Here is a 26,774-nt window from a genome sequence, read left to right as displayed (position 1 = left end):
CGACAACTTTCACAAAGGAAATAGAACTAACAGGCGAAATGAGAAGTGACAAGCTTAATCCTCCACTAAGTATGACTAATCTAACCCAAGTTAAGGTACAGAAACGCCTCAGTAACATTAAAATAAACAAATCACCAGGACCTGATGGCATACACCCACGGGTACTAAGGGAACTAAGTAATGTGATAGACAGACCGTTATATCTTATATTTAAGGATTCTGTTGAGACTGGGTCTGTACCAATTGATTGGCGACAGGCGAATGTAGTGCCAATATTCAAAAAGGGAGCAAAAAGTGACGCCGGAAACTATCGGCCGGTGAGTCTGACGTCCGTTGTGGGCAAAATATTTGAAAGCTTCATTAAAGAGACAATTACGGAGCATCTTGATGCTAATAATCTTTTAATCCTGAACCAACATGGATTCATGAGGAATTGCTCCTGCCAAACAAACCTGATTGACTTCTACGGGGAGGTTAGCTCTCGATTAGATCAGGGGGAACCAGTGGATGTCGTGTATCTCGACTTCTCAAAAGCGTTCGATAGCGTGCCACATAATAGGTTGGTATACAAAATGAGAATGATGGGGCTGGGGGAAAATGTTTGCAAGTGGGTAGCTAACTGGCTAAAGGATAGAAGGCAGAGGGTAGTTATAAATGGAATATACTCAGATTGGGTAAGCGTCACTAGTGGGGTACCACAGGGGTCTGTACTAGGCCCAATGTTATTTAATATCTTTATTAACGACATAGTCAACGGGATAAATAGTAAAATATCAATATTTGCAGATGACACAAAGTTATGTAAAACAATTAATACAAAAGAGGACAGTGCAGACCTACAGAGGGATTTGGATAAGCTGGGTAGGTGGAGCATTAAATGGCAAATGAGGTTTAATGAGGAGAAATGTAAGGTCATACATATGGGAAGGAAAAATGGAAGTCACCAGTACTCACTGAATGGGAAATCATTGGGGAATTCAGAGATGGTGAAGGACTTGGGCATCTTGATTGATAGCAAACTAAATTGGAGCGCCCAAAGTCAGGCCGCTGCTGTAAAGGCAAACAGGGTAATGGGATGTATCAAAAGAGGTATAGCTGCAAAGAATGAGAACATTGTTCTTCCACTGTACAAAGCACTGGTCAGACCTCACTTGCAATACTGTACTCAGTTATGGGCCCCCATATATAGAAAGGATATAAACAAGCTTGAAAAGGTACAAAGAGGGGCAACAAAATTAATAAAGGGAATGGAGGGACTGCAATACCCAGAGAGGTTGGCAAAACTAGGACTATTCAGCCTGGAAAAGAGAAGGTTGAGGGGGGACATAATATATGTGTACAAATATGTTAGGGGACAGTATAGAGACCTTGCCAGGGATTTGTTCAAAAGGAGGGATATTACGGTAACAAGAGGGCATTCACTAAGACTGGAAGAGAAAAGGTTTCAGCACCAGCATAGGAAGGGGTTCTTTACGGTAAGAGCAGTGAGAATATGGAATTCACTGAGTGAGGAGACGGTAATGTCGGATTCACTAAACCAGTTCAAGCGGGGACTGGATGCATTTCTAGATACCAGGCAGATTTCAGCATATACTTAAAAATAGAATAAAATAGTATGTTAATACAGGGATTTATTCTGACTGCTGGTTTCAGAGTCGGGAGGGAATTTTTCCACAGGTGAAGATTGGCTAAATCATTTGGGGTTTTTGCCCTCCTCTGGATCAAATTTAGGAATTACAAAATTAACAGGTCGAACTTGATGGACGCAAGTCTTTATTCGGCTTTACAAACTATGTTACTATGTTACTATGTTACTATGTCTTGAGCTACCTCAGACCATTAAGATCCACAATGTCTTTCACAGGATGTTCAAGAAATATGTAGAACTTCTTGAGTCCTCTCCCCTACCGCCACCCCCAATCATGGTTGATGGAAATTTGGAGTTTCAGATTTCGAGGATTGTAGATTCTCATCTCCAGCATCGTTCCCTACAGTACTTGGTGCACTGGAAAGGTTATGGTCCAGAGGAAAGGATGCAAGTTTCAGCATCAGTGGTGAATGCCCCCAGGTTAGTTCATGCATTTCACAAGTCTTGTCCTGAGAAACCAGGTCCTCAGTGTCCGGAGGCCACTCGTAGTAGGGGGGGTATTGTCACGGTTGTGTCAGGAGTTATAGACAGTTGCTCTGGATCTAGCTGTAGAAGGTCACTGCACTTGGCAATGCAGACACCTTCTTAATCCTTCCTATTTTAAGACCCAGAAGTGACCTTCCTCCTGCTGCTGATTGACACACCCTTTCATGGGAGTTAAAAACCCTCAGTATGCTATAGGCAATCGCCGGTGATACTTCTATTGACAGGCTTAGAGCACTAGCGGTCGGCTAGCATCTTCTCTGGTGCCGTTGGTGGACAGTTGGTGTTACCCCTCTGGTGTTTGCTCAAGCTAAGTTAACCCCCTTTGTTTGTATACCTTGTTGTGTTTAGTTTGTTGTAGGGCCTGACCAGTGCTCTCCCCTCCCCCTCCCTATATAGGGCCAAGCTCTTGGGTCATCTAGGGTTTATGTTCCTGCGCTAGGTGTGAAACCTATATAGGGATGATAGGGTAGGCAGGATAATATTAGATCTGTCTAGGGGTCTCCACTCCTCCTTTCCCTAGTGTTTGGGCTTCCTCCCCTTCTTCCCATTCGTGTTGCACTTAGTCTTTTCCACACCTTGTGTGACCTTTGGTTAGTGAGGCATATAATATTTGACTGACTCTGAATGCTAAATCTTGTGTTTTAGGGTGTGTGGGTGATTTCAGCATCTACTCCATTACAACTGGCCATAGAAAAAAATCTTTACCATACAAGAAAGTCTATTGCTAAACATTGGCTGTCCAACACTCCACCTACAATGAAGGAAGTGGTCCAGTTCCTAATTACTACTATTCTAATTGAGAAAAAGATTTATATTAAGATGGAAGCCATAGCAAAATTTTTGAAGCAGTGGGGAGCTTGGTTTAATGCCCAACAGTGGTATCTTAAGCACTTTCTAGAAATGTTATCTTTAATCTGTTTATTCTCAGATAATCCTTGTACCGCTGAAGAGACAACTTCTCTATTTGTAAGCACTAAAAAATGTGTCCATACTTGTATGTACTTTTATTGGTTTGCATTCCAAACAAGGGTGGGAGGTTGTTGGGGTAGGAATAAGCAGGTTGGGGTAAGGGGTTGTTTTCAATTATATCCAAGATCTGAAGTAAATGCTTTTTTCATATGCTGTTTGCTAATGTGTCCTTTTACTTTTTGCAAATACCACTGTACTCGTGTGATCTGGTACTTTATATATCATTATGTTCATGCCTCAATAAAACTGTTTTTGATAAAAAAAAAATGATTTTGTAAAGTTTGTTGGAAAAATTAGAAATTGCTGATAAACTTTTAACCCTTTTAACTTCCTAACAAAAAAAATATGTTTATAAAATTATGCTGATGTAAAGTAGACATGTGGTAATTGTTATGTATTAACTATTTTATGTGACATAACTCTTTGGTTTAAGGGCATAAAAAGTATAAGTTTGAAAATTGCAAAGTTTTCAAAAATTTTCCCCAAATTCCCATATTTTCACAAATAAATTAAAAAAATATAGACCTAAATTAACCACTACCATAAAGTACCGTATGTCATGAAAAAACAGTCTTAGAATCACTGAGACATGTTCAAGTGTTCCAGAGTTATTATCTCAGAATTGTAAAATTTGGCCTTGTCAAGAAGCTGAAAACAGGCTCAGGGTTGAAGAGGTTAATGTCCTTTATGATTCAGATACATTTTTGGCTATTTTACATTATATTGACTGTTTCATACATCGGAATACTGATATAATTGCTAAGTTTATGCCTTCTCCCTGGGGACGGTAAGTAATAATCTTTTATTTTAATAACTATGGCGGCTTACAGCTCAATGTTTTCTGATAGGGGACAACCTCTTTAAATTGAGGGCTTATCTGCACTTTCATTTCAATTATTTTAAAAAGACACATTGTAGAGATTTTGGGTTTTTTATGAATCATTTGTTATTTTCGGTGGACAATATACTGTACATGAAAAGTCTAAGAAGAAAAACTATAAATAAATATAAGCAATTTAAGAGCTTCCATTTAACTGCACAGAATAAAAGCAAAGCTTAAAGGGGATGTCTGGCCTTAAGTTACAACTCTGCAGTCACTCTATGTGACTGCAAACTTGTGAATCCTCACAGAGCGCACACTATGAGCTGTGAGGAATGGATCCTCCGATGCTGGCATAGGGAGCAGGCGATTATGTGACTGCAAGTATGAAATTTGCATATATCTGGCCACATTCCAACTAGACAACTAGACGAGTCTTGCCTCATTCAGTATATTTGTATTAAGTGACACAGGGCACATCTAGTCAGCATGGGACTGCATGTATGCAAATCATATACTTATGGTCACGGATCTGCTGCTCCAGACACTGACAAAGGAGAATTCTCACAGCATGCAGTGCACAGTCTGAGGATTCTCAAGTCTGCAGTCACATAGAGTGACTGCAGACATGTAGCCTAAGGCCCGACAACCCCTTTAATATTGTATTCAGCACAGTGACTGACAAGAAAGTGTGACAACATTGAACAATATATGCTAAATTGCATAATTAGTGAATTTATTTACATATATATGTATCACTATATACAGTACAGACCAAAAGTTTGAACACACCTTCTCATTTAAAGATTTTTCTGTATTTTCATGACTTTGAAAATTGTACATTCACACTGAAGGCATCAAAACTATGAATTAACACATGTGGAATTATATACTTAACAAAAAAGTGTGAAACAACTGAAAATATGTCTTATATTCTAGGTTCTTCAAAGTAGCCACCTTTTGCTTTGATGACTGCTTTGCACACTCTTGGCATTCTCTTGATGAGCTTCAAGAGGTAGTCATCGGAAATGGTCTTCCAACAATCTTGAAGGAGTTCCCAGAGATGCTTAGCACTTGTTGGCCCTTTTGCCTTCACTCTGCGGTCCAGCTCACCCCAAACCATCTCGATTGGGTTCTGGTCTGGGGACTGTGGAGGCCAGGTCATCTGGTGTAGCACCCCATCACTCTCCCTCTTAGTCAAATAGCCCTTACACAGCCTGGAGGTGTGTTTGGGGTCATTGTCCTATTGAAAAATAAATGATGGTCCAACTAAACGCAAACCGGATGGAATAGCATGCCGCTACAAGATGCTGTGGTAGCCATGCTGTTTCAGTATGCCTTCAATTTTGAATAAATTCCCAACAGTGTCACCAGCAAAGCACCCCCAACACCATCACACCTCCTCCTCCATGCTTCACGGTGGGAACAAGGCATGTAGAGTCCATCCGTTCACCTTTTCTGTGTCGCACAAAGACACGGTCTTTGGAACCAAAGATCTCAAATTTGGACTCATCAGACCAAAGCACAGATTTCCACTGGTCTAATGTTCATTCCTTGTGTTCTTTAGCCCAAACAAGTCTCTTCTGCTTGTTGCCTGTCCTTAGCAGTGGTTTCCTAGCAGTTATTTTACCATGAAGGCCTGCTGCACAAAGTCTCTTCTTAATAGTTTTTGTAGAGATGTGTCTGCTGCTAGAACTCTGTGTGGCTTTTACCTGGTCTCTAATCTGAGCTGCTGTTAATCTGCGATTTCTGAGGCTGGTGACTCGGATAAACTTATCTTCAGAAGCAGAGGTGACTCTTGATCTTCCTTTCCTGGGGCGGTCCTCATGTGAGCCAGTTTCTTTGTAGCGCTTGATGGTTTTTTCAACTGCACTTGGTGACACTTTCAAAGTTTGCCCAATTTTTCAGACTGACTGACCTTCATTTCTTAAAGTAATGATGGACACTCGTTTTTCTTTACTTAGCTGCTTTTTTCTTGCCATAATACAAATGCTAACAGTCTATTCAGTAGGACTATCAGCTGTGTATCCACCTGACTTCTGCACAACACAACTGATGGTCCCAACCACATTTATAAGGCAAAAAATCCCACTTATTAAACCTGACAGGGCACACCTGTGAAGTGAAAACCATTTCCGGTGACTACCTCTTGAAGCTCATCAAGTGAATGCTAAGAGTATGCAAAGCAGTCATCAAAGCAAAAGGTGGCTACTTTGAAGAACCTAGAATATAAGACATATTTTCAGTTGTTTCACACTTTTTTGTTAAGTATATAATTCCACATGTGTTAATTCATAGCTTTGATGCCTTCAGTGTGAATGTACAATTTTCATAGTCATGAAAATAAAGAAAAATCTTTAAATGAGAAGGTGTGTCCAAACTTTTGGTCAGTACTTTATATATATATATATATATATATATATATATATAGTGAAATTCTTAACAGAAAGTCCCATCTAATACAGTTATGGAATATCTACAGAATATAGTCAAAGCACTGTCGTGTTCAGCAATTTTCGGAACGCCCATGCTTATGAATAGAAAAAGATTCATATGCGCAACCACTTTTAAATGTTGGTCTTGTGATAAATATAGTTTACAGCTGTGGGATCTACATGTACCATAAGTTATAACATATCCTCAGAATATCCCTTTCACTGCTTTAATTAAGAGTTACATTATATGTATATGTGAATAAATTCACTGATTATGGATTTCATTGGCCTCAATGCCGAATATATTATGGAGCTTAGCTTTTATTTTGAACTGGTAATTGGAAATGTATGTCTCAAAATATCACTAAGTTGTATAGCATATTTTTTTCTAGAACACAACATTTTATCAAATGGGGTATCAAAAAAACATGATAATTGCAAGTCCAAAATGATTAACTTTTCCGAAGTGCACATTTCAAATATTATGAAATTATGGCAGCTGAACTAAAGATATGCAACATTGCAATGTTTTATCTTTTTCTTAGGATGGCTTGGTCTTTATGTAAGGTGTAAATGAATAATGTACCATGTCAATTAAAAGAATTGGAAATCTAGATAACAATGATTTGCATTAATTTAATATTCCCTTTGCTTTAAAGTAAAAACTCATTGTTTTGGTATAAAATTGTGTTATGCTCACAGGGAACATCTTCACTGCAATGCATTTCTTTATTTTCACTCTTAAATACATATATTTCTATATATATATAATACAGAGATAGTAACAGATATATCAAGTACCACTGTTAGCCTCTGCATTGTGTAGATTTAAAACACATGAGGAGTCATGATGTAGAAATGACAATAGATCAAAATCATAGATTGATGACGATCAATTTAAAATGTATATTCTGGTGCTATCTACCATTTTATTTCTCTGTATCCAGAATAATAACAATATTAAATAGTGTAAAGTGGCGGTGTTCACACCGTGAAGTAACTGAGGCAGTGACCCAAGCAAGTCCAACATAAACAGCAACTCACGGGTAAACAGGACAGTCCTCCAGTTGGTAGCCAGATAATGTGAGTCCTTAAACAACGGTTGCCATGGGCAACAGCCAGACCAGGCCATACAGAGCCTGACAGGTGCAGAGCCTTACTAGGCATGGGTTCAGCTGCTCACAGGCCCGCCAAGCTTTCCTGCTATGTGTTAGGCGTCGGGTGTTTGCTGGATTCGAAATGGGTTCATAACCATCAGTGGACTCTGTGGTCTCCCATTCCAGTACAGCTGGGGCTGATGCTGCTCAGCATCGTTATCAGTTCCAATGCCTAGCTGGTGCACGAGATGTACAGGTTGTTTCTTGGGTCTTTGTTCCTAGCAACATGAAAGATAGGTTGCGGAGGGAGACAGGGCTGCTAAAGTCTAAGTCCAGGATTCTCTGTACTGAGCATGCCCGTGACATGGCAGACCGTGATTGGTGGTTTGGGAGTCAGCTGATCCGGTGTCCTGGCACCGCCTGATTGGTGGCGGGTGACGTCATCAAGGGTGCGACGGTGGGCAGGGCTTAATCTTTAAAATGCCCGCCCACAAACATGGCAGCGTGCTCTGATCATTGGGCTGTGTGGATGCTTGGTCTCTTTGGCTCCACGTGTGCTTTAGTTTCTGGCAGGCAGGTTCAGTGGAAATAGGCAGGCTTAGATGAAATAGGCAGGCATCTTCATCTGACAGCCTTGCTCTGAGAAAGGGTTTGCCTTACACCCCGAGCAGTCTGCCGACACCTATTCCCGCTACCACCTGTAAGCCACGTGGAGGGATCCTCCTCAGTCCAGTAGCACGCCGGCTGGGAGCACGTATTCGCCGGCGTGAGTCACACACGCATCCTAGCGCCAACTGTGTAGTTCCTATGCTGCAACAGGACTACAGAAATATTATTTATCGCACATCTCTCGTGCTGTTAACAGAGATAGTGCGAATCCCTATTCCCGTCCCAGTGTGCTGTAACACGGAAGGGATTGTCATTTAAGTTGGTTGTTTTACCTTCTCACCCGGAAGGTGTTCGGCCGCAGTCCACCAGGCTGCATCGCGGACCCCGGGTTCGGTTGCTTTCCATTATAAATAAAGTTGTTTGCAACCGTCCCCTTAACACTATGTTTCTAGCAGGTCCCAATACTGAACCACAATAATCCTTAAAGGACCTGTGGCAAGAGCCACTGGAAAAGCCGGGTTGGAGGGAGGAGGCTGCCCCACTGCCTACCTGTTGCTTCCTCCAAGAAATGAAGGCCCTTCCGGGTTTTACTAATCTGCCTTAGCCAGATATCCTGACCAAGTCAATGCTCACCTTCATTCCTGCATTGCAACCGCAGGTGAGTTTGTGACTGCAATGCACTCTAATGGACTTAATAGGTCTCTGTATACATTCTGAGGGATATATAACGTCCCTCGTATACGATCCCGGTCACTGCCTCACAATAGAGACTAGTACGCATATTATGTTCACACTGTACAGCTCACTATCATCATGTCACTTATTATGTCCAAATAATAATAAAAAAGATGGGTATAAAAATGAAAAATATCAAGAGTTGTCTATCTTCTTGGTGACATACACTTACATACTGAAATATTATAAAATATAACCATTTTTTAATGAACGCTAATATTTAATAATGAGTTTAATTTGATCAAAGTTATGTTCTGTTCATAAAATGTGTGTGCATGCTTTACTTTTATGCTGAGAAGACCACCTGACATAAAAGCAAAAGTTTTAGGCAAGTTTGGACAAAATGCTGGCAATAAGATTGTTTTCTCTTTCCTGTAAAGTGTAAGCTCTTATAGTCAGCAGGGTTCTCTCTCTCGCCTCTCCCTCACATGTATTTTTGGATCAATTACTACAAGCTTTCCAGGATTGAGATTCATGCAAATTTATTCACCACAAATCAAATGTTGTGGGAAAATTCAGTAAAATCAGTAAATTGAAAATTCAAAAGATTCACTCATCTCTAATGATGACCAAAAAACTAAATTCTGGCATTTCAATTTTTCATTATGATGTATGTTTGCCTTATGAATTAATAGATTTTATGTTTTGATAGATCAGACTTTTATGTATGCAGCAATACTAATTAAGTTTATTTTTTTATTTATTTTTATTTTTAATGAGGGAAAAGGGGAGTGACTTGAATTTTTATATTTATTTATTTTCATAGATTTGTAAAAAACTTTTTTCTTTAATTTTTATCTTACCTTTTAGTTCCCTTAGGGTCTATATACTGCAATAGAAGGGCATCACAGCCTAGATTGTAAATGAAGGTATTGTATGAATCCTAGCCTGTTGCTGAGTTTCACAGAAGAAACAAGGTGGCAGCCATTGGGGTCTTCTACAGATGCCATGATAACCCATCATTACCGTGCAATAGTGTTTGTGTGAGGACAATGGGAGCTGGTGAAATTGACAGTGGAGTTAACAGCAGTGAATCTTGCTATGTAACGCAGTCAGCATCTACTGCTTGTGGAGGGGCCTAGCCACTAAGTCTGCTCTACACTTTTGGACCCCAGGGTGAACATATATTTGTGTCCTTTTGCATGAAGAATTTAAAGGGCTATTCCAGTAGAAACAAGTTATCACATATCCCCAGGAAACATAATGATTAGATTTCTGGCAATCTGAGCACTGAGACATCTAGTGATCATACTGTCAGCAGGTGAATACCCCCATTTTAATGAATTGGCAAACAAGTATGTGTACTACTGTTCCATTCACTGTCTATGGAACTGACGGAGATGGCTGCAGGCACATGCTCTACCACCACTCCATTTAAACTGGCGACACATGTCATTTGTTATGGTAATTGGTGTGGATGTTAGAGGTTTGATCCCATTGATCTAGTAGATATCAAGTCGCCTGAATATAGATAATGCCTTGCTGTTACTTAAAAACTCTGTTTAAAAAGTTGATGGGTGGGTGAAAGCCTTGCCAAAAAGGATATATTACCGGAGTTTCTGTTGCAATGTTTGTGTGTGTTCATGGGTATGGCTGTAACACTGGCGGGTGTGGACCCTCTGCTCCATGGGCCGGGCTTACCCTGGAAGAGCGTGACTTAGCAACTACTTGGATTTTGCTAGAGTCTCTGGTGGTGAGGTTAGGCTTGGCTGCAGGTAGTCACCAAGTATCCCTCCAGGGCAGTCCATGGGACTGCAACAGCAGACTGGAGGGTCAGAGGCACGAGTACGCGGTTTAGAAGGGCAAAGAAAAATTGTGCTCAGATGGTCCGAGGTCGGAGCAGACATAATAGCTGAGGTCAGGAGCCGAGAGGTCAGGCAGGATGGGAAAACTAGCTTGGTCGGTAACTGGTAGCGGAATGTAGATGCAAACATAAACGTGGAGTAACAGAGTAGGAACCAACTTTCGGGTGGGGAGTGGCAGGTAAAGCTGACTAATAAAGGCCCTGCTCACACAGGATAGGCCAGGGAACCTAATCTCTGCAGGACGTAACAGGGTTAAATTCCTGCAGAGGCCAGACACACCTCCCTAAGGCTAAATGAATGCAGCAAGCAGATGCAGCAGTGCAGCATGAAGCAGTTTAGCAGAATGGCCTGACATGGGGGAATCGGCATGGTAAATAGAGGGCTGCTGGGGAGGCGTGCGAGTTACTGCCGTGACAATGGCTATTTACTTACAGAATATATAGGGGATCATAAAGAGATGTAATTTTTCATTTTTGGAAAAAATTTCATATTTATTTTTTTATCTGCATTCGAATTTAAATACATTTTATATGCATACTATACGCCAGCCACACAGGTTATTCAACTTCAAAAATGGAACACCTCCTTGACCTTTGAATCACACTTGGTATTGAGAAACAGCCTTATATTCTGCCTATTTTATCATTAAATTTAGATCAACACGAGGATTCAACAAAAAGCCGGCAAAGCAAAGCTTCAAAGTTTCACTCATCTCTTTTGTGACTCCTGGAAACATAATCAATTTCTAAATCAATCCATTTGATATTACATGCACTACATAATGTACTACATCACCAAGTTTTGGAAACATTTTGCAAAGTATGTATTAAAAAGTGCTTCTTGATGCATTTCTTCAAAAAACTATATTCAGGCATTTACTGCCAAATTCTTTTCCATTACATTAGAGACAGGTCATTAATAAGAAAAGCAATCCAAGTTAATTATTTGTATGCATTTAATCTGGAATGTAAGTGCTACTCAAATCAGTGTGAGAGAATCTTTTCCAGAGCGTAAATGCATATGGAAGCATGTTTACAGATCGACATCTAAGTAAGGATGGAAGACGTGTAAGAGAATTTCTGCTCTTCACATAAAACACTAAATGACATCAGCCATTCTGCTGATTTAAAAGGAAAAGGTTTTTCTTGAAATGTGACAATCTTTTTAGGTCAATTCACATTAGCATTTAAAATTAGTTCACATGGATAGTGTGGCATCACCGGTGCGAGAGCCACAAAATAGAAACAATATCACATAGGCAGCATAGAAACATTGGCTGTATAAAAATGCAAGTACATTATATGTAATTATAAATAGTATAAATCAACAATTAACTTTCCATGTGGTCTTAGGCAAAAAACTGGTGGAACTCTAACTGCAGTCTCCTGCTAAATAAAAAACACTTGGTCAAAAGAGAGGACTTACCTCCACCATGATGTTTTAATAGAATTGTTCTTTTCATTTTGACTGACTTTTTTGGGGGTCCCCTCTATGCTCCAAGGCCCACATGCAATAGCAACTCCTGTATCTACTATAGTTTTAGTTCTATTGTTACACCCTTGCTCATAGCCTTCTGAGAATAATCAGCCAATATATCCATCACAGGTGAATGCTTCTTAACAATGTGTTCGATAAACAGTATGTGATGGATATTTCCATTTTAGGAATCTTATGGATACTGTCAAGTGTACCCAAGAGATCACAGCAGGAGGGAAGCTTTAATTTATGGCCTTGTTTACTCTGTCTTGAGCATCCAGCATCTGGTTCAATCTAATCAGCTGATAAAGATGAGCACAGACCACTCCCATCTGCTTCACAGCTTTATGCATTCTGTAGCCCATATATTGAGAACTAGGAGTCTGTGTCAGACTTCAGTCTGTGTCCCTCAGCTTAAGTGTCCATGAGCTGAAGTGTCTGAAATTTGAATTAATCCTGAATTGAACCTGAAGTGAACTGAAGGTAACTGGATACTAAATCACAGCAAACAATGTTTGTCTTTGTTTTCACTCTCACCCCCTTAATCCTTCACCTTTTCCAACCACCCCTAATCCCTACACCTAGTAAGGAACTCTTCATCTCTCCCTCCATTCTCCCCACCCATCTCACCTCCTCCACAGAGCTATTCCACAACATACAATCCTTTGTTTCCAAACACAGACAGCCACCTCATGCCCTCTCCTGCTCCCACCTAATAACGCCTTCTCTGCTCCTCCTTACTGCCGGCGACATCTCTCCAAATCCGGCCCTCCTCACCACATCCCTACAATCACTTCCACCTCCTACCCACGATCTATCCCAAACTCTCGTAACCCTTCTAACCTTATACCCATCCGACCAGTCCCTGCTTCCCCAGTTCCACTAACAGGAGCTCTATGGAACGCTCGCTCTGTCTGCAATAAACTTTCCTACATTCACGATCTCTTCATCACTAACAAGCTTTCCTTCCTCGGCATCACTGAAACCTGGCTCACCCCCTCCAACATAGCCTCTCCTGCTCCACTTTCGTATGGCGGATTCCACCTTTCCCATACCCCCCGCCCCACCGACAAGCATGGTGGAGGAATAGGTTTCCTCCTCTCAGATAACTGCTCCTTTACCCATATCCCACTATCGCCCTCCATTACTCTCCCCTCTTTTGAAGGGCACTGCGTGCGCATCTACTCCCCATCCAACCTCCAACTAGCTGTCATTTACCGCCCCCCAGGATCAACCACCACTTTCTTTGACCACTTCACCACTTGGCTACTTCATTTCCTCTCCGTTGACATCCCCACTATCCTCATGGGCAACTTTAACATCCCCATTGACACTTCCCTCTCAGCTGCCTCTATGCTTCTATCCCTCACTTCCTCCTTTGGTCTTACTCAGTGGTCTTCCACACCCACCCACAAAGACGGCCACATGCTGGACCTCATCTTCACCCGCCTCTGTTCCCTATCTAACCTCTCTAACTCACCTCTCCCTCTTTCTGACCACAACCTACTCACATTCTCTTCTCTCTCCTCCCCGGGGCAACAATCCCCACTCCACAAACTTGCATACCCTCGTAGAAATCTCAAACACCTTGACCTACACTCTCTCTCTGAATCCCTCCTCCCTCTTACAGACATTAGTTCCTTACATGATGCAGATGCTGCTGCCACTTTATACAACACCACAACAGCTGCAGCTATCGATTCGGTCGCTCCCCTCATGCATACCAAGGCTCGCACAATCAACAGACAACCCTGGCACACCAGCCTAACTAAAGAACTGCGACGGGCATCCAGGGTAGAGATGAGCGTTGTTCGACTCGAACTGTTCGCCAATCTCAAATTCAAGCTGTTTTGGGCGGTGTTCGAGCCGTTTGGCGAACACGAACGATTTGAAAAAAATTCGGCTGTTCGAGGTTATGTTCGATAACTGTTCGTGCACCAAAATCATAACTGGATTTTTTCTCAGTAATGATGAAAATTAATGTTAATACGCAGTTTGAGTGTACAGCGGGGCGGGGGAAGGGGCAGGGGATGGATCTCTGCAGGAATAATGAAGATCTCCATTTTTTTTTCTCTTTCCCACATTTACAGTTGGGAGGTGCAATCTGTCAGCCTATCAGCAGCGCGCACATGTAGCGAAGTGCTTTTTTTCACACAAGCAAGGGCATGTGTCATTGGCAGTGTATGCCACATGTCCTTGCCCTATAAGACCCAGCCATTTTCCCCGTCACCACCATTTTCTCACTGCTGCAGCTGCGTGTTAGACGGGACCGCTGTTGCTGTGTGCGCTGTACCTTGTTAATTTCCAGCCAATTTTTGCACAAATCTACAGATAGCTTGGGAGTAGGGAATAGTTGTGATTGCAGTCCTTTTAAGGACTAGGTTACATCATTTCATACGACTTTTATCAGGCAGGTCTGTGCTCTTAAATAGATAGGTTGGGAGTAAAGACTAATTGTAATTGCAGTCCTTTTCAGGACTAAGTTATATCAGTTCCTATCTGTTTTTGCCAGGCAGGTCTGTGCCAGTGCTGTGCAAGTTTTTTTCACAGCATTTGGCTAAATCTAGCAAAGCTAATCCTTTTTGGCCTATTGCAGAGTGTGATAGTCAGTGGAGTAGCCTATCTGTGTTGCAAGCTACACCACCTGTGTATAGAATACCAATTTTTTTACTGCACCTAGTGACGTAAAACCTTTTGGGCATAGCATCATTCTAATAGTCCATCTATACTTACCTCCATCAGGTTGCAAATTGAATATAATTTTTTTCTGCATCTAGCTCTGAAAAAATATTTGGGCTTCTGGCAGTGTGTGGGACATGTTCTATTAGTCCATCTATACTGACCTCCATCAGGTTTCAAATTAAAAATAATTTTTATCTGCATCTAGCTCTGAAAAAATATTTGGGCTTCTAGCAGTGTGTGGGACTCGGTCTATTAGTCCTTCTATACTGACCTCCATCAGATTGCAAATTCAATATAATTTTTTTCTGCATCTAGCTCTGAAAAAATATTTGGGCTTCTAGCAGTGTGTGGGACTTGGTCTATTAGTCCTTCTATACTGACCTCCATCAGGTTGCAAATTAAAAATAATTTTTATCTGCATCTAGCTCTGAAAAAATATTTGGGCTTCTAGCAGTGTGTGGGACTTGGTCTATTAGTCCATCTATACTGACCTCCATCAGGTTGCAAATTCAATATCATTTTTTTCTGCATCTAGCTATGAAAAAATATTTGGGCTTCTAGCAGTGTGTGGGACTTGTTCTATTAGTCCATCTATACTGACCTCCATCAGGTTGCAAATTGAATATAATTTTTTTCTGCATCTAGCTCTGAAAAAATATTTGGGCTTCTAGCAGTGTGTGGGACTTGTTCTATTAGTCCATCTATACTGACCTCCATCAGGTTGCAAATTAAAAATATTTTTTATCTGCATCTAGCTCTGAAAAAATATTTGGGCTTCTAGCAGTCTGTGGGACTCGGTCTATTAGTCCATCTATACTGACCTCCATCAGGTTGCAAATTGAATATAATTTTTTTCTTCATCTAGCTCTGAAAATATATTTGGGCTTCTAGCAGTGTGTGGGACTTGGTCTATTAGTCCATCTATACTGACCTCCATCAGGTTGCAAATTAAAAATAATTTTTTTCTGTATCTAGCTCTGAAAAAATATTTGGGCTTCTAGCAGTGTGTGTGACTTGTTCTATTAGTCCATCTATACTGACCTCCATCAGGTTGCAAATTGAATATATTTTTTTTCTGCATCTAGCTCTGAAAAAATATTTGGGCTTCTAGCAGTGTGTGGGACTTGATCTATTAGTCCATCTATACTGACCTCCATCAGGTTGCAAATTGAATATAATTTTTTTCTGTATCTAGCTCTGAAAAAATATTTGGGCTTCTAGCAGTGTGTGGGACTTGATCTATTAGTCCATCTATACTGACCTCCATCAGGTTGCAAATTGAATATAATTTTTTTCTGCATCTAGCTCTGAAAAAATATTTGGGCTTCTAGCAGTGTGTGGGACTTGGTCTATTAGTCCATCTATACTGACCTCCATCAGGTTGCAAATGAAAAATAATTTTTTTCTGCATCTAGCTCTGAAAAAATATTTGGGCTTCTAGCAGTGTGTGTGACTTGTTCTATTAGTCCATCTATACTGACCTCCATCAGGTTGCAAATTGAATATAATTATTTTCTGCATCTAGCTCTGAAAAAATATTTGGGCTTCTAGCAGTGTGTGTGACTTGGTCTATTAGTCCATCTATACTGACCTCCATCAGGTTGCAAATTGAATATAATTTTTTTCTGCATCTAGCTCTGAAAAAATATTTGGGCTTCTAGCAGTGTGTGGGACTTGGTCTATTAGTCCATCTATACTGACCTCCATCAGGTTGAAAATTAAAAATAATTTTTTTCTGCATCTAGCTCTGAAAAAATATTTGGGCTTCTAGCAGTGTGTGTGACTTGTTCTATTAGTCCATCTATACTGACCTCCATCAGGTTGCAAATTGAATATAATTATTTTCTGCATCTAGCTCTGAAAAAATATTTGGGCTTCTAGCAGTGTGTGTGACTTGGTCTATTAGTCCATCTATACTGACCTCCATCAGGTTGCAAATTGAATATAATTTTTTTCTGCATCTAGCTCTGAAAAAAATATTTGGGCTTCTAGCAGTGTGTGGGACTTGGTCTATTAGTCCATCTATACTGACCTCCATCAGGTTGCAAATTGAATATAATTTTTTTCTGCATCTAGCTCTGAAAAAATATTTGGGCTTCTAGCAATGTGTGGGACTTGTTCTAATAGTCAATCTATACTGACCTCCATCAGGTTGCAAATTGAATCTAATTTTTTTCTGCATCTAGCTCTGAAAAAATATTTGGGCTTCTAGCAGTGTGTGGGACTTGGTCTATTAGTCCATCTATACTGACCTCCATCAGGTTGCAAATTGAATATAATTTTTTTCTGCATCTAGCTCTGAAAAAATATTTGGGCTTCTAGCAGTGTGTGGGACTTGGTCTATTAGTCCATCTATACTGACCTCCATCAGGTTGCAAATTAAAAATATTTTTTTTCTGCATCTAGGTCTGAAAAAATATTTGGGCTTCTAGCAGTGTGTGGGACTTGTTCTATTAGTCCATCTATACTGACCTCCATCAGGTTGCAAATTGAATATAATTTTTTTCTGCATCTAGCTCTGAAAAAATATTTCGGCTTCTAGCAGTTTGAGGGACTTGGTCTATTAGTCCATCTATACTGACCTCGATCAGGTTGCAAATTGAATATAATTCTTTTCTGCATCTAGCTCTGAAAAAATGTTTGGGCTTCTAGCAGAGTGTGGGACTTGGTCTATTAGTCCATCTATACTGACCTCCATCAGGTTGCAAATTGAATAGAATTTTTTTCTGCATCTAACCCAGCCAATAGTTTTGGCCTAATACCACAGTTTGGCCACTCAGCTCTGCTCGGTTCCCATCCATTGTTTTTTTGTGCAAACAACTCCAGAGTTGTGAATTAGTTAACCACCAAAATGAGTGGAAAAAGGCCTGCTGCTGGTGGAAAGGGGAATAAGCATGTTGGGAAGGGGAAAAAAGGTTGTGTCCGTGGGGTAGGTGTTAAAGCAACAGTAACATCAGCTGAAGAAAGACCATCTTCCAGGCAAACTAAAATGTCTACTTCTTTTAGCGGACAATGTGATAAGATACCTTTTCTTCTGACCACGCCAATCGCTACAAATTCCAGATGAGGCACAAAAACAGCAGGTGCTTCAACGGATATCAAGTGCTCCTTTAAGTGGGCTCTCCTCCACATCAACTTCAACATCACAAATACTCCAATCCTCATAGGTGTCACCCCAATCGCACTTGCTTCCTCACAGCTCCCAAATCTCCAGCTGCCCGTCTGAGTATGAGGTAGAACAGATGGTTGAGTCTGCAGAGCTGTTTACTCATACTATAGCCTGGGAATCAGAGGTCGGCTCCAGCTCTTCTGTGAATCCAGACGAGGAAATGATCTGCACTGATGCCCAGAATCTTTATGAGTTGGATTCAGGACCAGACGCAGAAGGTTCTGACCATAATGTAGACCCTCATTCCAAAACTGTAACTCCTGTTGGTGGAGACAATGAGGAAGACGATGATGAGACTCAAATACCTGATTGGAGCGACAACTTTTGTTTTTTGTCAGGGTAGGAACAGGTTGGTTCTGAGGACGACGGGTGTGATAACACACAGGGTGATGATGATGAGGTTGGAGATCCCACTTACTGTCAACCCACAGTCAGCCAAGAGATGAGGTCAGCAGAGGAGGTTGAGGAGAATGCTAGTGACGACGAGGTCAGGTTGCGCCTTCCTGGACAGAGACGTAGTACTGGAAGCACGTCAACAACTGCATCCTCAAACACAACTCTGCCTCTCACCACAAGTCGTGGTGGCTCTTCAGGTCGCATGGGTGCTAAGCCTTGCATAGCCTGGGCATTTTTTCAGATCGATAAAGATGACCCAACTCGTGTTATCTGTAACATTTGTCAGCAAAAGCTAAGTAGAGGCCAAGAAATACATAGTTTGAGTACTTCATGCATGAACCGCCACATGGACATGAAGCATAAGTTGCAGTGGGAAGCTCACTGTGATACAATGCGGCCCAGCCGGCCGGGCCAACCACCGTTTGCCACATCTTGTGCATCCGCGGCCTCTTCATCCTCTGTGACTGGGGGGACAGCAGTCACACCTGTTTTGGGATGCAGACCTGCCACCTCTTTACCCGCAACAGCCAGCGTGATTGGCAGATCATCATTTTCTTTGGAGGTGGTAACACCAGCTGGTGTTGAGTGCTGTCCGACATCGAGAGCACCACCTTTGGATCAAGGCAACCAAACATGTCCGCCTGCATCTTCCTCACAGACCGGCAGTTTTCCGGGGACACCCTTATCAACCCCGTCTAAGCACAACAGCCAGCCCTCGGTCCCTCAGATGTGGACAAGTAAAAGACCATTTACTCCTAGCCATGAGAAAGCTAAGAGGTTGAATTTCACCATCTGCAAGCTCTGGGCTACAGAAATGCTGCCTTTCCGCCTGGTGGACACAGAGGATTTTTGAGACCTTATGTCCGTCGCAGTGCCCCAGTACCAGATGCCCAGTCGGCGCTACTTCTCAAAGAAAGGTGTGCCTGCGCTCCACCAGCATGTCGCACACAACATCACCGTTTCTTTGAGAAACTCTGTGTGTGACAGGGTGCATTTCACCACAGACACTTGGGCGAGTAGGCATGGACAGGGGCGTTACATGTCGCTGACTGGGCACTGGGTAACTATGGTGGCAGCAGGACAAGGGGCTGCTGTCCAAGTCTTGCCGTCCCCACGAGTTGTGCGTCAATCCTCTTTATCTCAAAGTTCCTCCACTGCTTCTGCCTCTTCAACCTCCTCTCTGTCCTCCACCTGCACCCAAAGCCTTTCTGGTCATGCCACAAGCTTTCTAACTGCGCATAAGGGATCCTGCACACCTCCTTACTATGCTGGCAGTAGGGCTCAACGTCATCAGGCGGTTTTTACTTTGAAATGTCTGGGAAATGTGAGTCACACAGCTGAGGAGTTGCGGTCAGCTCTGGAGAACCAATTTCATGAATGGTTGTATCCACTGGATTTGAAACCAGGGAAGGCCTTGTGCGACAATGCTGCAAACCTGGGTGCGGCCCTTCGCCGGGGCAATGTCACACACGTGCCTTGTATGGCTCACATGTTAAACCTGGTTGTCCAGCAATTTTTAGCCCACTATCCCGGACTAGATGGCCTTCTGCAGAGGGCACGATCGCTGTGTGCTCACTTCCACCGTTCGCATCCCGCAGCTCAGCGACTTACATCTCTACAGAAGTCGTTGGGCCTGCCACTTCACCGGCTAAAATGCGATGTGCCTACCCGGTGGAATTCAACTCTGCACATGTTGCAGCGACTGTGGCAGCACCGACAAGCCCTGGTGCAATACGTTCTGACATATAGCCTGGGCCAACGAGATCCAGAGGTGGGGCAAATCACGCTGGAGGAGTGGTCTCCGATCAGGGACCTATGCACCCTTCTGCACAGTTTTGAAATGGCGACGAAGATGTTTAGTGCTGACGATGCCATTATCAGCATGACTATTCCGGTGATTTACATGCTGGAGCACATGTTAAACAGAATTCAGAGTCAGGTGGTGGCACAAGAGGAGTGGAGGAAGTAGATTAGGAGGAGCTGTATGCAGAAGGGCTAACATCTGCAAGGTCCAGACGGTCGACAGCACCAAGATGGCAGGCATGTGAGGGTGGGGGAGATGGTTTTACCAGGGTGCATGGTAGCAGCAAATCTAGTGAGGAAGGTGCAGGAGCCCAGGAAGAAGTGGAGGACGAACTGATGGAAGACTCATCAGATGAGGGAGACCATGATCACATTTCTGTTGTGCGAGGTTGGGGGGTAGAGGACAGAGGAAGGAAGCATGATTGTTACCTCGCCACCAACACAACAGGGACTTGGTGCTCCTGGATGCGCAAGACACATGAGTGCCTTCTTGCTGCACTACCTGCAACATGACCCTCGAATTGTGAGAATTAGAAATAATCCTGACTACTGGGTTGCCACACTGTTAGATCCCCGGTACAAAAGTAAATTTGCAGAAATGATTCCTGCCATAGAAAGGGATGCACACATGCAGGAGTATCAGCAGAGACTGTTGCAGAATCTTACATGTGCTTTTCCACAAAACACCAGTGGTGCACGTAGTGAATCTCACAGTTCCAACTTGCCAACCGTGGGACTGTCGAGTGTTCAGCACTCAAACTGTAACAGAGACACAGTATCTGCTTTTAACATCAATTTTGAGGAATCATTTCACCACTTTTTAGCCCATTCTTTGCAAGGCCAGAGGAGACAAGAAGTCTGACACATAGTCAACGCCTAGAGACGATGGTACAGGAGTGTCTCCAAGTAAACATTGAAGCCATGACTGTGTCACTGGACCCTTGCTCTTTTTGGGCTTCCAATCTGAATAAATGGCCGGAGCTAGCCACTTACGCCTTGGAGATCTTGTCATGCCCCGCAGCCAGCGTTCTGTCTGAACGTGTGTTCAGCGCTGCTGGTGGTGTGCTGACAGATAAGCGCATGCGGCTCTCCACTGATAATGTAGACAGGCTCACGTTCATAAAGATGAACAAATCATGGATCCAAAATGACTTTTCTACCCCTGTGTCATACTGGGGAGAGTAAAAGCTTGATGATTGGTTAAAATCACGTCACCAACCGTTTTAAGCTTTCAAATGACTAATCATATTTATCTGTATCTTGAATGGAAAATAATTTGGGCTTTGTAGCAGTGTGCAGTACTGATTCTATTAGGCCATCTATACTAAGCTCCACCAGATTTAAAATTACTAATCATGTTTATCTGTATCTTGGCTGGAAAATAATTTGGGCTTTGTAGGAGTGTGCAGTACTGATTCCATTAGGCCATCTATACTAAGCTGCACCAGATTTAAAATTAATAATAATTTTTAGCTGCATCTAGCCCGGAAAATAATTTTGGGTCTCCGAGATGCACAAGACACATAAGTGCCTTCGTGCTGCACTACCTGCAACATGACCCTCAGATTGTCAGAATTCGAAGTAATCCTGACTACTGGGTTGCCACACTCTTAGATCCCCCACACTCTTCGATCATTCTTTTCATTTTAATAAAGACCAAAAAAATGGTCATTTTTGAAATTATAAGCATTAGCAGGTTATTAGAAACTGAAATCAAACAGTTTTCAACTCAAAACTTTATTCTAGGTGATGTTACATTTGCACATAGGACCCCTTGTTCGAAAGGAGCTTCTGAACTCTGTCGTCCATTGAATTTGACAGGTTTTGGATGGTTTCTGCTTCATTTGTTTTGCATGAGGACAGAATACCCTCCCAGAGCTGTTGCTTAGATGTGAACTGCCTCCCGCCATCATAGACACTCCTTTTGATGATGCTCCAGAGGTTCTGAATGGGGTAGAGGTCAGGGGACCATGGGGGTCACACCATAAGTTTGTTCCCTTTTATGACCATATCAGCCAGAGATGCAGATGTGTTATGTGCCGCATGAGACGGTGTATTATCATGCATGAAAATGATCTTGCTGTGTAATACACGGTTCTTCTTCTTGAACCATGGCAGGAATTGCTGTTTGAGAAACTCCACATACATTATGGAGTTCATTTTTACCCCTTCAGGGATCCTAAAGGGGCCGACAATCTCTCTCCCCATGATTCCAGCCCAAAACATTACTCCACCTCCTCCTTGTTGGCGCTGTAGCCGTGTTTGCGTGGGGTGCCCATCAACCAGCCATCCTCCACTCCATCCATCTGGACCATCGAGCGTTGCATGGCACTCATCCGTGAACAAAACAGTTTTGAAATCAGTCTTCATGTAATGTTTGGCCCACTGGAGCCGTTTCTGCTTGTGTGCAGTGGATAGAGGAGGTCGACAGGATGGCGTACGCACAGCTGCAAACCTCTGAAGGACCCTGCATCTTGTTGTTCGGGGGACGTTGGAGGCACCAGCAGCTTCAAAAACTTGTCTGCTGCTATGACAAGGCTTTTTTTGCCGCTGCTCTTTCAACCTGACGTAATTGCCTGTAGGAAAGAGTCCTCAATTTGCCCTTATCAGCACGCACACGTGTATACTGTGAATCAGCTAAATACTTCTGGATTGCCAAGACACTTCATCCTGATCATCGCACAATGTTGATTGTAGTCATGCCTTGACCTAAACACTCCACAATTTGTTGCTTCTCAGCAGACGACACATCCTTTTTCTTTCCCATTTTGGCAGAAAATGTAGGCTGCTTAATAATGTGAGACAGCCTTCTTAAGTATTCTTGTCTTTCATTGGACACACCTGCCAAACTAATTAGCACAGGTGTCTGCAATTGCTTACAGTGATATAAAGAGCCCAGACACACATCACCATCAATTAGTTTAACTGACAAACAAACAAATTCTTCCCTTATCACTCCTAAACACTTTTTGCATAATAATTTGGAACACAGTGTACATGTGCTTTTCCACAAAACACCAGTGGTTCACGTAGTGAATCTTACAGTTCTAACTTGCCAACAGTGGTCTGTATGGAGTTGTTCAATAAAGGGCCCAAAATTAAGATAACATAGACGGGAGAGGTCTCTATGAATAGGAATTCCTAAGTATTTGATACCCTGTGAGGGCCAGGCAAAGGGAAAGTTGGACTGGATGGAATCCTGTATGGATTTGGGGAGGGAGACATCGAGGGCCTCAGACTTCGCTGCATTGATTTTAAAATTTCACCATGAAACAAAGTGATCTATTTCAGCCATAACAGCAGGGATGGATAAATGTGATTGAGTGATATATACTAGGACATCATCAGCAAATAGAGAGCACTTGTACTCGGTGCCTCCCACCTCAATCCACCTAATATTGCAGTTATGGCGAATTGATGAAAGCAGGTGCTCAGTCACTAGGCTGTATAAGAGAGAGGACAGAGGACATCCCTGCCTTGTCCCATTGGTGATTATGAAAGGTGATGAAAATGTTCTGACGCGCCCCCTGGGCCTTGGGACACCCGGAGCTGGACCCTTTTTGGTGGATGCTGCTTGTTGTAGTCTCCGTGGCGGCGACCCGGTGCCGTGGCTCAGGGCGGTCAAACCAGTGGCGGAACTATTTATGTGGTTTTGATGTTTAAACGTCCGACTACGCCACCCGTGGATTGCGGTCAGAGTGAACCGCCGCTGCAGGGCAGAACGCTGAGGCTGGTGTTGTGGGTGCAGCAGAGCGTAGCATAACTCCCCACGGGAGGAGTATAGCCTCAGGGCAGTGTATGCGGAGGATGGGGGTGATGGTGCAGGGCAGCAGCAGTAACGACACGGAGTCAGTGATGCAGTCCAGGGCCTTTACTCACTGTTCTTATTATCCAGACCACTTCTGCAGGTAACGGCTGCCCATGTCGTACTGTGCTCACCTGGTGAGGGGCTCAGACAACTCCCAGATAACTTTGGAGCGCTTCACAGGACCGCCTTTGTGTGTCCTTTGTCTGGCCTTTCTTAACAACCCTTCTGTTCGGCTGCCTCGGGCCTCCTCTTGGTAAACTTGGCGCCAGTTTCCCTGACCCTATGTGGTGCCTTCCTAGCGGGTGTAGCGAGGGGCTGCGCCACATAAAATGTCACAGCCTCCGGTTTCTAGCTGAGGGTCGTTTCCTGCCTCCACTAGTTTTGGGGACCGGTCTCCCCCTTTGGCCTGACCCCTCCACGCAGGTGGATTCGGGCGTGCGGTGGCGACTCGCCCGTCCGCACCCCTGGGATCCCTTCGTTCCTCGTTCCTGGAGCCTTCTCCACTCCTCTTCTTTCCTTCTCCCTCTTCCAGGCCTGGGCCTCTGTTACTAGGCCCGCCTCCGGAGCAGAGCTCATGCAGAGCCCCTGCTCCCTGTCACTTCTGCTCAGACTTCTCTGCACTGAACTAAGATGGTGCCCACCTTTTATACTCCCTTCCCAATGCACCCAGTAACTGCTTCCTCCCTGCTCCTGCACTACAGGGTTCCCCTTCCTCAGTGTTCCCTCCCCCCACTCCAGCCAGGGACAGGGACTGTCATGCCCATCTCAGGGGCATATTGGTCGACCTACCCCACGGCAATGTGGTGTAATGCATGCAGGTGTCGGGTCCTGATCCACACTCCATCCTTACCTGAGAGTGAGATATCACACCTCTGGGTGAGGTGCAATACCTCTGTAGCAACCGAGCCCTCAGGGTGCTACAGTTCCATTTATCTTCAGCCTAGGTGACGTATTGCGATACAGGGCCGTGATTTTGGCTATAAAAGGGTCCCCTAGACCCCTACCCCAAGCTTTTTAAGAGAATAATATATGGCGTGCCAGGAGACTCTATGGAATGCTTTCTCAGCATCCAACGAGAGTATCTAATTACAAATTTTTAACTGCATCTAGTCCAGGAAATACTTTGTGCCTAGTAGCAGTGTCTGCTAGTCAGCGGATTATCCCGGCTGTTAAGCAAGCTACACCACCTGTAGTTTGGACACTTAAATTTTTCAAAGGAAATGCTTCGGGACCACGGGATACTCAGTGAAGAGCATCAGGAGGCACCCCAAGGCATAGGGGCTGGGACTGGCGGTAGGATGCCTTGTGGTGGACAGCCGAGCTCGATCCTTATAAAAGCTTTTTAACTGCAGCAGCTTTAGTGGACGCTACTGGAGCTGGAATTACGCGGCTGCTGGCATGAGACTTGCCCTCCAATAGATCCTTGTAAAAGGATTTAAAGTGTATTCATTCAAATTAGAGAGACAATTTAAATTAAAAAGCTTAGAGCTGCCTCCACCACAGGGGGGCTCGCTCGACCCACCAGCGGACAGGCACCAGTATTGGGAGAGGGGGACTGGCCGTCAGGGTCCACCGTGGCTCTGGCACAAACACAGCGACACGGAGGTGGCACGGGCAGGAACGGACTGGCCGTGTCTGCTTCTCACTTTTTGGATTTTAGAAGGGCATGACATGCCTATATCTGTGTCTCCCCCTCCTTTTACTCCTCCACCTCTTTTCTTTTCGCATGACTATATGCACTTGTCACTTTTCCATGTGTTAGTTATGTCTTCTTAGCAGTTTGTCAGCTTTTGGACACCTTTGACGGTGTTTTCAATGTGTTTCTATGTGTTTTTGTTTGCCAGCCATTGGTTTTAACGGTGTTCGAAGGTGTTCGACGAACAGTTCGACGAACAGTTCGGCGAACACACGGGTGTTCCACGAACCGAACCGAACTCAACACTACGGGGGTGGCTCAACACTACTCCAGGGTTGCTGAACGTAGATGGAAAAGGTCCCACTCCCATGAGCACTTCATCGCATTCAAACAGTCCCTCACTACCTTCAAGTCCACACTCACTGCAGCAAAACAAACATACTTTGCATCTCTCATATCCTCCCTGTCTCACAACCCTAAACAACTATTCAACACCTTCAATTCTCTCCTCCCTCTCCTCTTATTTCAGCTGAAGACTTTGCCTCATTCTTCAAGCAGAAGATTGACACTGTAACGGGTCTGGGAGGCGGAACCTCTGAGCTACTATACAAGGGGGCGGTCCTTGTAAGGGAGCGGGTGGCGACCAGGCAGGCAGTCACAGCAGATGACCGGGACAGTCTCTAGAAGAACGGGCAGGAGGTCACGGCAAGTGACCGGGGCAGTCTCTGGATGAACGGGCAGATGGTCACGGCAAGTGACCGGGGCAGTCTCTGGGTGAACGGGCAAATGGTCACGGCAAGTGACCGGGGCAGTCTCTGGGTGAACGGGCAGATGGTCACGGCAAGTGACCGGGGCAGTCTCTGGGTAAAGGGTTGGTACGACCTGTGGCGGCTGATGGTAGACATGAGCTCCCAGGTGAGCAGGCGAGAGTCTCTGGATAAACGGGTGGTCACAGCATGTGACGGCGGAGCCTCCAGGAAGACCAACAGACAGGCGGAAGATGAGCGCACCCAGGTGAGCGGGCAGAAGTCTCTGGACAGGCGGGTGGTCACAGCACGTGACGGCAGAGCCTCCAGGTAGGCTAGCAGACAGGCAGCAGATGAGCGCTCCCAGGTGAGCGGGCAGGAGTCACTGGACAGGCAGGTGGTCACAGCACGTGACGGCAGAGCCTCCAGGTAGGCTAGCAGACAGGCAGCAGAT

The sequence above is a fragment of the Phyllobates terribilis genome, unplaced genomic scaffold, assembly GCF_046119375.1.
Source record: "Phyllobates terribilis strain yellow unplaced genomic scaffold, ASM4611937v1 Scaffold_9__5_contigs__length_417890890, whole genome shotgun sequence".
NCBI lineage: Eukaryota > Metazoa > Chordata > Amphibia > Anura > Dendrobatidae > Phyllobates > Phyllobates terribilis.
This window is presented reverse-complemented; position numbering follows the sequence as displayed.